This window comes from Pseudorasbora parva, chromosome 2, assembly GCF_024679245.1.
Source record: "Pseudorasbora parva isolate DD20220531a chromosome 2, ASM2467924v1, whole genome shotgun sequence".
NCBI lineage: Eukaryota > Metazoa > Chordata > Actinopteri > Cypriniformes > Gobionidae > Pseudorasbora > Pseudorasbora parva.
This window is the reverse complement of record NC_090173.1, coordinates 5,128,677-5,143,372: the sequence shown is the minus strand read 5'-3', so window position 1 is coordinate 5,143,372 and position 14,696 is coordinate 5,128,677. Positions and strand designations below refer to the sequence as shown.

The following is a 14,696-nucleotide window of genomic DNA, read 5'->3' as shown; positions in this document are numbered from 1 at the left end:
TGTGTCTCTGAAGTTGAGCTTGCCTGTGTTTGTGTCTTTATGCTAGTTAGCTTAGCATGCCAATTGGTTAATTGCAAAATTTGCTTGTGTTCCAGAAATTAAGTCATTCCAAGAGTGATCTAAACTTAACTATTTAATTATAAAGTGCTGTGCATTTATTTGAAAAAAAATCTTAATTTTGAGTTGACTCTCATTAGAACTCTGGAACTTCAGCAGGTGTTTGAACACAAGCCTGGTGCGACGGACAGCGCACCCAGAGGTTATGGATTCGAGTCCCATGGGGGACTGCTTTATAAAGGTTGCTCTGCATTCAGTGAAAGCCCCTTCTGGGACTTGGTCCTGTAAAGCTGCTTGCAGTTCTTGTTGTATTGGGTTGTGTTGTGAGTATTTGCAGTGTGTTTCTGTATTTGGTTGTTTTGTGAGTATTTACATTCTATACTGTCATAAATATTGTAATCACAAATATTCTTCAAATATTGTGATATAATTTTGAGGCTATACTGCCCACACCTAGTTGTGAGTATTTGCAGGTGTTTCTGTATTTGATTGGACTGTGAATATTTGTGGCAATTGATTTATATGGCATTGGGAAATGGGGAAACTTCTTCATTTGTTGTTGTGGTTTGTTTTGGTACATAGGCAGCAGTCGTCTGTGAGGGGCTGGTGCCGTTATTTTTTATTTTGCTGGATTATTTTATACAAAACGTGTTGATTGTTAGCCGGTTCCAGTCTCCTCGTTCCCCGACCTGCAAGGGTTGATGGGGGTATGTGGCGAGGATGAGCGAGAGACGTGGAGGAGCGAGCGAGACCGGGGAAGTGATGGCGAATGAGCGTCACCTGCGAGGCACACCGGTCTCCAGTCCTCACATGAGGAAGCTCGGAGGCATATAAGGACAAGCGACCCCAGCGATGGACGAGAGAGGACCAGGACTGGACAGTTTGTTTGTTTTTATTGTGTGCGGGCAGTTGTCCGTGAGTGGCTGCCTCGTTAATTACATTTTGTTTATTTATTTGATTAAATGTTCGCCGTTTCCCACCTCCTTCCCATAACCACATACTTCATTACAGCTGTGTGTGTGTGTGTGTGTGTGTGTGTGTGTGTGTGTGTGTGTTGGATGGACGGAGTGAGTGAGTGATGGATGGATCATGGACGGAGAGAGAAGGAATGAGATTTGTGGGTGAGTCTGAGTCACAGCTGATGAAATGCAGAAAACGCTGCAGAAGAATTCAGACGACAAAAGACTCTTTCTGTGTGTGTCTCTCCGTTCTCAGGACGGGCTCATAAACCCCTCTGCCCTCGGGCCGCCGCGGGCCTCGTGACGCTCCTCTTGATTTCGGAGGTCACGGTGAATTGAGAAGCTTCAGCTCAGATGCAGAAGTTTCTCAGACTCTCATGCCCCGTTCCTGCTGATCGGGTTCTGTGACAAGAACGGAAATCATCAAACTGTGACTGTCAAATGTTTTATTACAGAACTTTACTGGACTAATGAACCTTAAGTTCTGATCTGAAGCTATCAGTCTTTCCTTCACCAGCAGATATATTATAATGGAAAAAAATTAACACAAAGACCTGGTAACTTTGAATCGCTCTGTTAATGTTCAGTTTCTAGAGTGTTCAGAGTAGTTGGTATGTCTTCTAGAGGGATGCTATCTGTAGGTTTGTCCCAGGTCCTTCATTGTGCATCTTTCTGGTCCAGCAGGTGATAATGGTGCATCTGATCTCTCAGTAAAGTAGCACACTCTTCTCATAAACATGTGTGATCTGAACAGCAGGACGACACCCCGCTTTAAGACTGGAGTGATGACTGATCAGTGAACATTACTTATAATGAGGCAGATCTTTAAAGCGATTGAGCTGATCATTGTGTGAGATCAAACAGACGACGGCTGTCAAACGCTCATGACCGGGACTCTCTGATCATGTGACCTCACATCATTCACAGGCCTGCGGGAACAACATGTTTCTGTCTCCGCTTTTACTTTAAAACCTCTGGCACAAATGCAGCTAAAGTAGTTTGAGTAACAGTAGAAAGCTGAGATTGAAAACTCTCTGAAACTGCATGCGGGTCATTCAACCGAACAGGTGCCTTTGTGTTCCTCATTTACAGTGACTTTAGCAAACACTGCTATAACGGTGTGTGTTTTCAAAGATATCAACCAAAAGTCCAGTGGCTCTATTTTTTTTATTTTTGTTTGTGTCTGTTTGTTATAATAATTGTAATACAACTGATTTGATATCTACATAATTGTTTCTACTCTATATAAAAAAAATAGAAACCGTTAAATGGTAGCTTTTTTATTCAAACTTGACAGAAACATGCATTAAATATTGAAGAACAGTAAAAAAATTATAAATATAGCTGCAAGCAGTAATTACAGGGCTCAATCACAACAGAAGCAAACAAGGATGCAGCAGAATAGCTGAAAAAACGAGTAAAAAACACTGTGTCAATTTTAAGCAAAAAGGTCAGCCATTAAGTTGCATAGAGCCAATTTCATGTTTTGTTAAATTATAGCAGTCCCACCAATTTTGTGTCCTCAGAGTGCCCCCATACTTAAGCGTCACATGTGGTGAAATTATCTCATTTCGTTTAGACATTGTATGAGCATGTAAAAAAATTATCCACACCTTACTTTGATTGCATTTTTTGCCACTTACTATAAAAAATGTCACATTTATCATTTTTACATGCAGTGAACCCGCTATGAGTCTGATTTTCCGATGGTGGTCATCTCAATTGGATTAACGGTTTCGAAGATATTTGCAAAATTTGTTTAAACTTTAAATCCTATAATGCGCAACCTACCAATGTTTGGTATTGTTGGACTCGGCAAAGATTCAGGAATCTAAGGATTTGACTCCCGTGAAAATTAGTCAACCAAATACAAAGTAATAAGCATGTTAATATTGGATTTAACCACTAGATGGCGCTGGCTTGAAACCTCTCATGCTCCTTCAGGGCTTCATGCCAATGACCTATACTGAGTTGTATAACCATATGCTAATGCATTCATAAAATACAGAATTTCACTATTAAATTAAAAATCTCCGACACGCAAAATGGTCGATTATAGAAAAAATGTATATCATTCGACAGCGCATGCCTCCCTGAATCTAACGATAATGTAATCTAATGATTTTCGGGCAATGTTTAGAAGTAATAAGAGATGGCTATTTTTGGTTATTTCCTACATGTATTTCAGTGAGTTTCAGCATACCTTCTGATGTTCATTCATGCTTATTTGGTCCCATTACTAGTAGTAAAGAGAAGGAGATGATGGGCTCATGTTCTGCTGCTTCTCTTGATCTGAGGTGCTGATGTCTCGCCACATTATAGAGCACCAAAACTGACTTTATAAGTTGAATTTTGTAATAATAAAACTATTTAAAATCTGAGACTTGAAAATACAAAGCATATTGATTTTTTTTAAATGGAGAGGCACCTGTTTGAATAATGATCAGCAGAGGAACTGAGTAGCTGTTGTCGCTTGATCTCATGATCATCAGAGTCTCTTGATGATTGGAGCTCAAAGGATGTGTGTGTCTCGGTCTGAAACTTCACACAGATTAAAGCGCTCATTTCGGAGATGATCTGATTCGCCACACTTGATCTGAGAACGTGTCTCTCCTGAAGTCTTTGAGTTCACAATGAGATCTCAGAGTTATAGCAGTGTTGATCGAGATCTCAGTAGTGTCTTGTTTCTTTTCTCATGATGCTGATCCGATTGTAGTTGCACGTTCCTGATGTCGATTCTTATTTTAAATTCTATTTTCACTACATTTTCTTATAGAATCTGAAGGAAAAATACTAAACACACAACAATTACAATCTTCCTACCTCAGTAAAAATACTCAAATTTAAACAAATAAAATATAATGACAATAATAATAATAAATTTTATATATATATATATATATATATATATATATATATATATATATATATATATATATATATATATATATTAATATAATATAAAATGCAAAAATAAAAACACGATAATTTGTGTGTGTGTGTGTGAAGACTGTGGAAGGGCCGAGAGGAAGACTCTGAGGCTGTAAAGAGTGACTGACTTTCCAATCATGTGTTTTTCTGGGAACATTGAATTACAGCGGTGGAGAGGCGGAGATGCACGAATGAAAGGAGCCGTTGTTACTGATGGGATGGACAGATGAGAGAGGGAGAGAGAGAGAGAGATGAAAGACAGAGGATGAGAAATCACTGTGACACACACACACACACACACACACACACACACACACACACACACACAAACAAGATGTGAGAGATTCATAACAAATCTGCTTTACTCTTGTCAAATGCATTGTTTTGGATGTAGTGCACCTAAAATCTAATTAAAGATTTGTATTTTTATTTTTTTCCAAAAGAAAACAACTTGCTGATAATATTAATGAAATAAGACTACTTAATGAGAGTGCACTTTAACACGTTTGATTATAAGGTCCTATTAGTTAGCTTCAGTTAATGCACTGGCATAATGTGTTACAGTATTTATTAAGCTTTGATAAAGTTAGTTAAAAATACAACTGGTCATTGTTAGTTCATGTCAGCTCGGGTCCGTTATAAAATATTAACAACTTTAGACTATGTATTGGTAAACAATACAATTAACAATTAACATTACATTTGTTAACATTTGATAAAAGTTAATCTTGTAAAGTGTTTCTAAAGTGTACATTTTAAATGCTTGTGTTTTAATAATCTTCTGTCATGATTTAGAGTACACTTTTTTTGATGTGTTGACAAACGTACTAAAGCTCATGTAAAATACCTGATTAAAACTCAAATTTGTATTGTGCAATATATTTGAAGTCAAGACATTTAAAACGACCTACATTGCAACTTCAACATTGCGAAATGACGAATATATTTAAGTGTTTCAACAGATACATTACGAATATTGTTGACTCTGTTCATTTTTTTGTAATTTGCTGTACATGTAATCTGAAATTATATTAAAATGTATTTGAGGTTACCATAAATGTCAATAAATTAAATAACCCTATTTTAAAAATAAAAATGACATATAAAGATGTTCTTAAGTGGGTGAAAAACTAAAGTTTAACTAATTGCATTCAATATAAATTTAAACTAATATATTTAATTAATTCATGGGTTCAAGTGTCTGAAAACATTATTCAGTATATTATAGTAACTCTACTAAGAACTCTTTTTAAATTGTACTGAAGTGAGGGCTTTATTAGTTGTATCGTGTGAGCAGCTGTGTGTTGGTCCGTCTGTGCTCATCAACCATCTAGACCAGTGTGTAAATGAACACACGACTGTCCTCCAGTGGCTTCACTTCATATAGATGACTGTTTGCAGTGATATGATCGCAGGACGTTTGTTCCTCATAACTGATGACCTTTAACCCTCAGATCCACTGACACTAAACCAGATCTACGTCACACACACGTCAGACACTCGAATTGCGTTATAGATGCATTGTCGTGATAGTGTGAGACACAGAATCTCCTCATAACTGACAGAAAAATTGTCTATTTTTTGTCTGATTCACCAGTTTATTCTGTCATTTAGTGCATAGTTAGTTATTTTTGTCATTTTGGTTATTTAAGTCCTTTAGTTTATACATGTAAAATTCTGTTGACGTGTTGAACTGTCATGTGTTGATTCACTTCACCGTCAGATGCTTCTGATGCTTTCTGCTGTATCACTTGAACTAGCCAGAAAAATGACAGGTAGTATCTAGAATAGTAATCACTTATTAAAGTTTTAAATCTTAGACAAGTGACTGTTTTGGTGTGGAATTTTATTTAATTTTAAGTTATTTATATTAGATTCACATGAAGAACAAATACCCACCCTCATTTTCACAGACAAGGCTTAAGCCTAGTCCCAGAATAAAATGCATATTTGAGCTGTTTTAACTGAAAGCAATTTGTGAATGTGAGTATTTGGTTGTGTTGTGAGTATTTGCAGTGTGTTTCTGTATGTGGTTGTGTTGTGAGTATTTGCCGTGTTTCTGTATTTGGTTGTGTTGTGAGTATTTGCAGTGTTTCTGTATTTGGTTGTGTTGTGAGTATTTGCCGTGTTTCTGTATTTGGTTGTGTTGAGTATTTGCAGTGTTTCTGTATTTGGTTGTGTTGTGAGTATTTGCAGTGTTTCTGTATTTGGTTGTGTTGTGAGTATTTGCAGTGTTTCTGTATTTGGTTGTGTTGTGAGTATTTGCAGTGTTTCTGTATTTGGTTGTATTGTGAGTATTTGCAGTTTCTGTAATTGGTTGTGTTGAGTGTTTCTGTATTTGGTTGTGAGTATTTGCAGTGTTTCTGTATTTGGTTGTGTTGAGTATTTGCAGTGTTTCTGTATTTGGTTGTGTTGTGAGTATTTGCAGTGTTTCTGTATTTGGTTGTGTTGTGAGTATTTGCAGTGTTTCTGTATTTGGTTGCGTTGTGAGTATTTGCCGTGTTTCTGTATTTGGTTGTATTGTGAGTATTTGCCGTGTTTCTGTATTTGGTTGTGTTGTGAGTATTTGCCGTGTTTCTGTATTTGGTTGTGTTGTGAGTATTTTCAGTGTTTCTGTATTTAGTTGTGTTGTGAGTATTTGCAGTGTTTCTGTATTTGGTTGTATTGTGAGTATTTGCTGTGTTTCTGTATTTGGTTGCGTTGTGAGTATTTGCCGTGTTTCTGTATTTGGTTGTGTTGTGAGTATTTTCAGTGTTTCTGTATTTAGTTGTATTGTGAGTATTTGCAGTGTTTCTGTATTTGGTTGTATTGTGAGTATTTGCTGTGTTTCTGTATTTGGTTGCGTTGTGAGTATTTGCCGCGTTTCTGTATTTGGTTGTATTGTGAGTATTTGCAGTGTTTCTGTATTTGGTTGTATTGTGAGTATTTGCAGTGTTTCTGTATTTGGTTGTGTTGTGAGTATTTGCCGTGTTTCTGTATTTGGTTGTGTTGTGAGTATTTTCAGTGTTTCTGTATTTGGTTGTGTTGTGAGTATTTGCGGTGTGTTTCTGTATTTGGTTGTGTTGTGAGTATTTGCAGAGTTTCTGTATTTGGTTGTGTTGTGAGTATTTGCGGTGTGTTTCTGTATTTGGTTGTGAGTATTCGCAGTGTTTCTGTGGTTGGTTGTGTTGTGAGTATTTGCAGTGTTTCTGTATTTGGTTGTGTTGTGAGTATTTGCAGTGTGTTTCTGTATTTGGTTGTGTTGTGAGTATTTGCAGTTTTTCTGTATTTGGTTGTGTTGTGAGTATTTGCCGTGTTTCTGTATTTGGTTGTGTTGTGAGTATTTGCCGTGTTTCTGTATTTGGTTGTGTTGTGAGTATTTTCAGTGTTTCTGTATTTGGTTGTGTTGTGAGTATTTTCAGTGTTTCTGTATTTGGTTGTGTTGTGAGTATTTGCGGTGTGTTTCTGTATTTGGTTGTGTTGTGAGTATTCGCAGTGTTTCTGTGGTTGGTTGTGTTGTGAGTATTTGCGGTGTGTTTCTGTATTTGGTTGTGTTGTGAGTATTTGCAGTGTTTCTGTAATTGGTTGTCCAAAGCTTCCATTGGACTGTTTTGCATATTCAACTTGTAAAGAAATTGTATAATAGATGCACTTTTATGGACTTCATAAGCAAGGCAACAATTCACTGCCATTTCAGTGTGTTTCTGTATTTGCCATCACAAATCTTGGAAGAGCCAGGACATCTTTAATTTAAATGTCATACACCGACGAGGACTTAAGGGTGAGTGAATCATGGGATGATTTTCGTTTTTGGGTGAACTAGACCTTTATTTGTTGGCATGTTATCTATTTACATGTTTTCTTCAGTTGCAGCACATAGAGCTCTCTCAGTTTTTGCTTAAATCAAGAATATATTATCTCTGAAATCTGAAAAAATGGGTAGTTTTTTGCTTTTTTCTCTTTTTGAGTTTATTTTTCTGACCCCATTGATAGAAATGTGTTCTTGTTAAAAATATAATTTTTAATTTGGATCATTTTCTGTTATTGATCCAAATGCCCCTCAAATAAATCTTGATTTAAGAAAAGAGAAAAATACAGAGAAAGAATAGAGTGCTTGTAATTGAACATATTTGCTGTAATAAACAAAAAACAGCAACATTTCAAATATTGTCAATAAGCGTTTGGATGAGTTGTGTTGTGGTAGTATTACTAATCTGAGCATGTTTGAGAGATAATGTCCAGAATGTGCTGCAGTTCCAGTGTTCAGGAGGCAGATGGCGCCGCTCAAGAGGTTCAGACCCACATCAAGTAACTAAATGTAGGTTCAAGACCAAGGCCCTTTCACGCCGACAATATTAGCGTTCACACCGTCTGCTGCTTTAAATGCTTGCACTCTTTATAGTGTTATCATTCTGATGGGCTGTCGATTACCGTTAGTCAGCTGGAGAAAAATCCCCCATAGATATCGTTCCTCCATCTCGTTGTTGATATAGCTGTGATGTTTACTCACCTGTGTTCTCACAGAACTAGACGGATTATCAAAACGCCATCGTTATCATTCTTAAATCAAGAGCGCTTTAGATTGAGGGATGCATGTTTACATCTACAGGAAGAGAAAGAGATGATCCACAGACACACAGGAAGCAGCGTTTGGGAAAAGAGAGAGAGAGAGAGAGATGGATGGACGGAGAGACGCGGGTGAGGGGAACCGCTCATAATTAGCAGTGCAGGGGGCAGTAAACGCTGACAATGAGCCTCTGTTACTGACCCACACAATACTGCACTATCAGTTTCATCACGCCTGTCTCTCTCTCGCGCTCTCTCTCTCTCTCTCTCTCGCTCGCACTCGCTCTCTCTCGCTCGCTCGCTCTCACTCTCTCTCTCTCTCTCTCTCTCTCTCTCTCTCTCTCTCAGTAATAAGGTCCGTCTCCCTCAGGCATGTATTCACAAACTTCTGCCTCTCCCAGAACCTTCTCCTTCAGAAGTTCTGCAGAGGTTAATCGAGTGTCTGTGATGAGGATGATGATGATGATCAGATGGGTTTTTGCCATATATCAGAAATCTACTCTGGTCACTCAACATTAATATCTGAAGATATTTTTTCTACCATCTTTATTTGACAGCTGTTTAACAACATGCAGATTGTTTTTGTATATTATACAGCGTTATTTAAGTGGGCTATAGTTGACACAATATTACCGATACCCTATTTGGCCTATAGTTTTTATACATTTTTGTTTTGTTTCTATTTTTTAATTAGATTTTTCTTGTGTTTTCTCAATTTTAGTCATCTTAATACAAAGTTATACCATATATAATTTTTTTTCATGTTTATTTTATTTCAAGTAAAACATTTTATGGTTTTAGTTTAGGTTAACTATAATAACCCTGACCTGATGACTTGATTATGAGCAGAAAATGGATGTTCATAAACAGTTAGTTAGTTTCTGATTGTCAGTGACAAACTACCGACTAGAAATCCTTAAATGATGTCACTTCCTGTGGCTGATGTCATTAAGAAACAGTTAAAAGGGTTTTTACAAAAGGATAGAAAGTGGGAAAACATGTAAATAAATCACCAGTTGAAGGAATATTCAAAAGAGAGCACATTTAGACTGAACCGCCATCGTGTCTCCGCTCAGGCTTAGGAGAGGAGTTCAGGGGTCGGCTCCATAACCTGCTTAGGCTAGTGTTACGTTAGTCATCTCCTCTTCTTTTTTCTTCAAGACTCAACTTTTTTTAAGGCAATTTGCATAGAAAACTAATAAAGAATAAGTAAGACTGCTTATTTCATGGGTAACTGTTTCACAGTCTTAAGGCACAGGTGTTTTGTGTTCTGAACGGGTTTATCTCTTCTGCTGCTGTCTGAGATGTTCACTCTATCTCTGTTCTGACTGATGAGGGCTGGTTATTTGTGGAAGCAGGAGAGTCACCAGAAAAACACACACAAGGAGAACGTAAAACTATGGACTGAGTGTTGTGTAGTTAAAGGCACCCGTCTCCGCTAAACTCTGGAGGCTCTCTTCATTGGACATCAGCATTAGAAACTGATCTCAGACCAGCTTTACAGGCCTCATGATTACAGAGCAGTGATCAGACTCAACTCCCCTGAATGAATCATGATGACCTGATGTCTGACCTGGGTTACAAAAAAACTACCCAAACGCTGGGTTGTCGCGTCTGACCCGGGATCTGGGTAGCAAAGAAACTACCCAAACGTTGGGTTGTCATGTCTGACCCGGTATCTGGGTTACACAAAAACTACCCAAACACTGGGTTGTTGCATCTGACCCAGGATCTGAGTAACACAAAAACTACCCAAACACTGGGTTGTCACGTCTGACCCAGGATCTGAGTAACACAAAATCTACCCAAACACTGGGTTGTCACGTCTGACTCAGGATCTGGGTAACACAGAAACTACCCAAACACTGGGTTGTTACGTCTGACTCGGGATCTGGGTAACACAAAAACTACCCAAACACTGGGTTGTTACGTCTGACCCAGGATCTGAGTAACACAGAAACTACACACACTGGGTTGTTACGTCTGACCCAGGATCTGAGTAACACAAAAACTACCCAAACACTGGGTTGTAACATCTGACCCAGGATCTGGGAAACACAAAAACTACCCAAACACTGGGTTGTCGCGTCTGACCCGGGATCTGGGTAGCAAAGAAACTACCCAAACGTTGGGTTGTCATGTCTGACCCGGTATCTGGGTTACACAAAAACTACCCAAACACTGGGTTGTTGCATCTGACCCAGGATCTGAGTAACACAAAAACTACCCAAACACTGGGTTGTCACGTCTGACCCAGGATCTGAGTAACACAAAATCTACCCAAACACTGGGTTGTCACGTCTGACTCAGGATCTGGGTAACACAGAAACTACCCAAACACTGGGTTGTTACGTCTGACTCGGGATCTGGGTAACACAAAAACTACCCAAACACTGGGTTGTTACGTCTGACCCAGGATCTGAGTAACACAGAAACTACACAAACACTGGGTTATTACGTCTGACCCAGGATCTGAGTAACACAAAAACTACCCAAACACTGGGTTGTAACATCTGACCCAGGATCTGGGAAACACAAAAACTACCCAAACACTGGGTTGTTACATCTGACCCAGGATCTGAGTAACACAAAAACTACCCAAACACTGGGTTGTTACATCTGACCCAGGATCTGGGAAACACAAAAACTACCCAAACACTGGGTTGTCACGACTGACCCAGGATCTGAGTAACACAGAAACTACCCAAACACTGGGTTGTTACGTCTGACCCAGGATCTGAGTAACACAAAAACTACCCAAACACTGGGTTGTTACGTCTGACCCAGGATCTGGAAACACAAAAACTACCCAAACACTGGGTTGTTACGTCTGACTCAGGATCTGGGTTACACAAAAACTACCCAAACACTGGGTTGTTACGTCTGACTCAGGATCTGGGTTACACAGAAACTACCCAAACACTGGGTTGTTACGTCTGACTTGGGATCTGGGTAACACAAAGACTACCCAAACACTGGGTTGTTACGTCTGACCCAGGATCTGAGTAACACAAAAACTACCCAAACACTGGGTTGTTACGTCTGACCCAGGATCTGAGTAACACAGAAACTACCCAAACACTGGGTTGTTACGTCTGACTCAGGATCTGGGTTACACAAAAACTACCCAAACACTGGGTTGTTACGTCTGACTCGGGATCTGGGTAACACAAAAACTACCCAAACACTGGGTTGTTACGTCTGACCCAGGATCTGAGTAACACAAAAACTACCCAAACACTGGGTTGTTACGTCTGACCCAGGATCTGTGTAACACAGAAACTACCCAAACACTGGGTTGTTACGTCTGACTCGGGATCTGGGTTACACAGAAACTACCCAAACACTGGGTTGTTACGTCTGACCCGGGATCTGAGTAACACAGAAACTACCCAAACACTGGGTTGTTACGTCTGACCCAGGATCTGAGTAACACAGAAACTACCCAAACACTGGGTTGTTACGTCTGACTCAGGATCTGGGTTACACAAAAACTACCCAAACACTGAGTTGTTACGTCTGACCCGGGATCTGAGTAACACAAAAACTACCCAAACACTGGGTTGTTACGTCTGACCCAGGATCTGTGTAACACAGAAACTACCCAAACACTGGGTTGTTACGTCTGACTCGGGATCTGGGTTACACAGAAACTACCCAAACACTGGGTTGTTACGTCTGACCCAGGATCTGAGGAACACAGAAACTACCCAAACACTGGGTTGTTACGTCTGACTCAGGATCTGGGTTACACAAAAACTACCCAAACACTGGGTTGTTACGTCTGACTCAGGATCTGGGTTACACAGAAACTACCCAAACACTGGGTTGTTACGTCTGACCCAGGATCTGTGTAACACAGAAACTACCCAAACACTGGGTTGTTACATCTGACCCAGGATCTGAGTAACACAGAAACTACCCAAACACTGGGTTGTCACGTCTGACCCAGTATCTGAGTAACACAAAATCTACCCAAACACTGGGTTGTCACGTCTGACTCAGGATCTGGGTAACACAGAAACTACCCAAACACTGGGTTGTTACGTCTGACTCGGGATCTGGGTAACACAAAAACTACCCAAACACTGGGTTGTTACGTCTGACCCAGGATCTGAGTAACACAGAAACTACACAAACACTGGGTTGTTACGTCTGACCCAGGATCTGAGTAACACAAAAACTACCCAAACACTGGGTTGTAACATCTGACCCAGGATCTGGGTTACACAAAAACTACCCAAACACTGAGTTGTTACGTCTGACCCGGGATCTGAGTAACACAAAAACTACCCAAACACTGGGTTGTTACGTCTGACTCGGGATCTGGGTTACACAGAAACTACCCAAACACTGGGTTGTTACGTCTGACCCAGGATCTGAGTAACACAGAAACTACCCAAACACTGGGTTGTTACGTCTGACTCAGGATCTGGGTTACACAAAAACTACCCAAACACTGGGTTGTTACGTCTGACTCAGGATCTGGGTTACACAGAAACTACCCAAACACTGGGTTGTTACGTCTGACCCAGGATCTGTGTAACACAGAAACTACCCAAACACTGGGTTGTTACGTCTGACTCGGGATCTGGGTTACACAGAAACTACCCAAACACTGGGTTGTTATGTCTGACTCGGGATCTGGGTAACACAAAAACTACCCAAACACTGGTTTGTTACGTCTGACTCAGGATCTGAGTAACACAAAAACTACCCAAACACTGTGTTGTCACGTCTGACCCAGGATCTGATTGACACAAACTACCCAAACACTGGGTTGTCACGTCTGACCCAGGATCTGGGTTACACAGAAACTACCCAAACACTGGGTTGTCACGTCTGACCCAGGATCTGATTGACACAAAAACTACCCAAACACTGGGTTGTCACGTCTGACCCAGGATCTGGGTTACACAGAAACTACCCAAACACTGGGTTGTCACGTCTGACCCGGGATCTGAGTAACACAAAAACTACCCAAACACTGGGTTGTTACGTCTGACTCGGGATCTGGGTAACACAAAAACTACCCAAACACTGGGTTGTCACGTCTGACCCGGGATCTGATTGACACAAAAACTACCCAAACACTGGGTTGTTACGTCTGACTCGGGATCTGGGTAACACAGAAACAACCCAAACACTGGGTTGTTGCATCTGACCCAGGATCTGAGTAACACAAAAACTACCCAAACACTGGGTTGTTACGTCTGACTCAGGATCTGAGTAACACAAAAACTACCCAAACACTGGGTTGTCACGTCTGACCCAGGATCTGATTGACACAAAAACTACCCAAACACTGGGTTGTTACGCCTGACCCAGGACCTGGGAAACACAGAAACTACCCAAACACTGTGTTGTCACGTCTGACCCAGGATCTGATTGACACAAAAACTACCCAAACACTGGGTTGTCACGTCTGACCCAGGATCTGATTGACACAAAAACTACCCAAACACTGGGTTGTTACATCTGACTCGGGATCTGGGAAACACAAAAACAGAAAAATCCCAAGATTTTTTTAGTGTGTGCTTTTTGTATGTATTATTATTCTCATTTATTTTTCAATGTAAAAGTTTAAAATATGCTTTAATATACTGTTTATTTATTTATATTTTTAAATGTATTTATTAATCTCTGTAAACTTTAAAAATGTGTAAAATATTGTCATTTGCATTTTATTATTTATTTTTGTTTATTTATTTTATCATTATCTGTTAACTTCCCTTTAAAGGTTCTATGCTAGTATTAGTTTATTCATGTATAGTTTGTTCTTCAGTGTATTGTAGCACCAGCTCTGCTCTGCTGTGTTTATGTAGAGAGCGTCAGCGAGCAGCAGAGGGCGCGATGTGCCAGTTTAACGACAGTTTGTCTGCATAAGTTAGTGATGAGCGCCATCTGCTGGTGAGATCAGACAACTGCTGTGTGTGTGTGTGGTTTAGGTGATGTCAGATTCAGCTGATGCTCTGGCTGTAGGTGTGTGTGTGTGTGTGCTCTTGCTCTAGATTTGTATTGTTCCAGTGTGTGTGTAAGTAGTTTAGGTGATGTCCGTTGCTCTGGCTCTAGGTGTGTGTGTGGTTTAGGTGATTTTGTGTCAGTTTCAGCTGATGCTCTAGGTGTGTGTGTGTGTGTGTGCGTGTGTATTGTTCGAGTGTTTGATGTAAATCAGCAGCTGATCCAGTGAACAGCTGTGCCATT

General features: G+C 39.9%; 1 long non-coding RNA gene across 6 annotated transcripts in view; it reads left to right on the top strand.

The window, feature by feature from the left end:
- Nucleotides 1-14,696, top strand: part of LOC137090837 (uncharacterized) — a 71,461-nt gene that overhangs the window by 41,807 nt on the left and 14,958 nt on the right. The gene's annotated exons all lie outside the window — the stretch shown is intronic.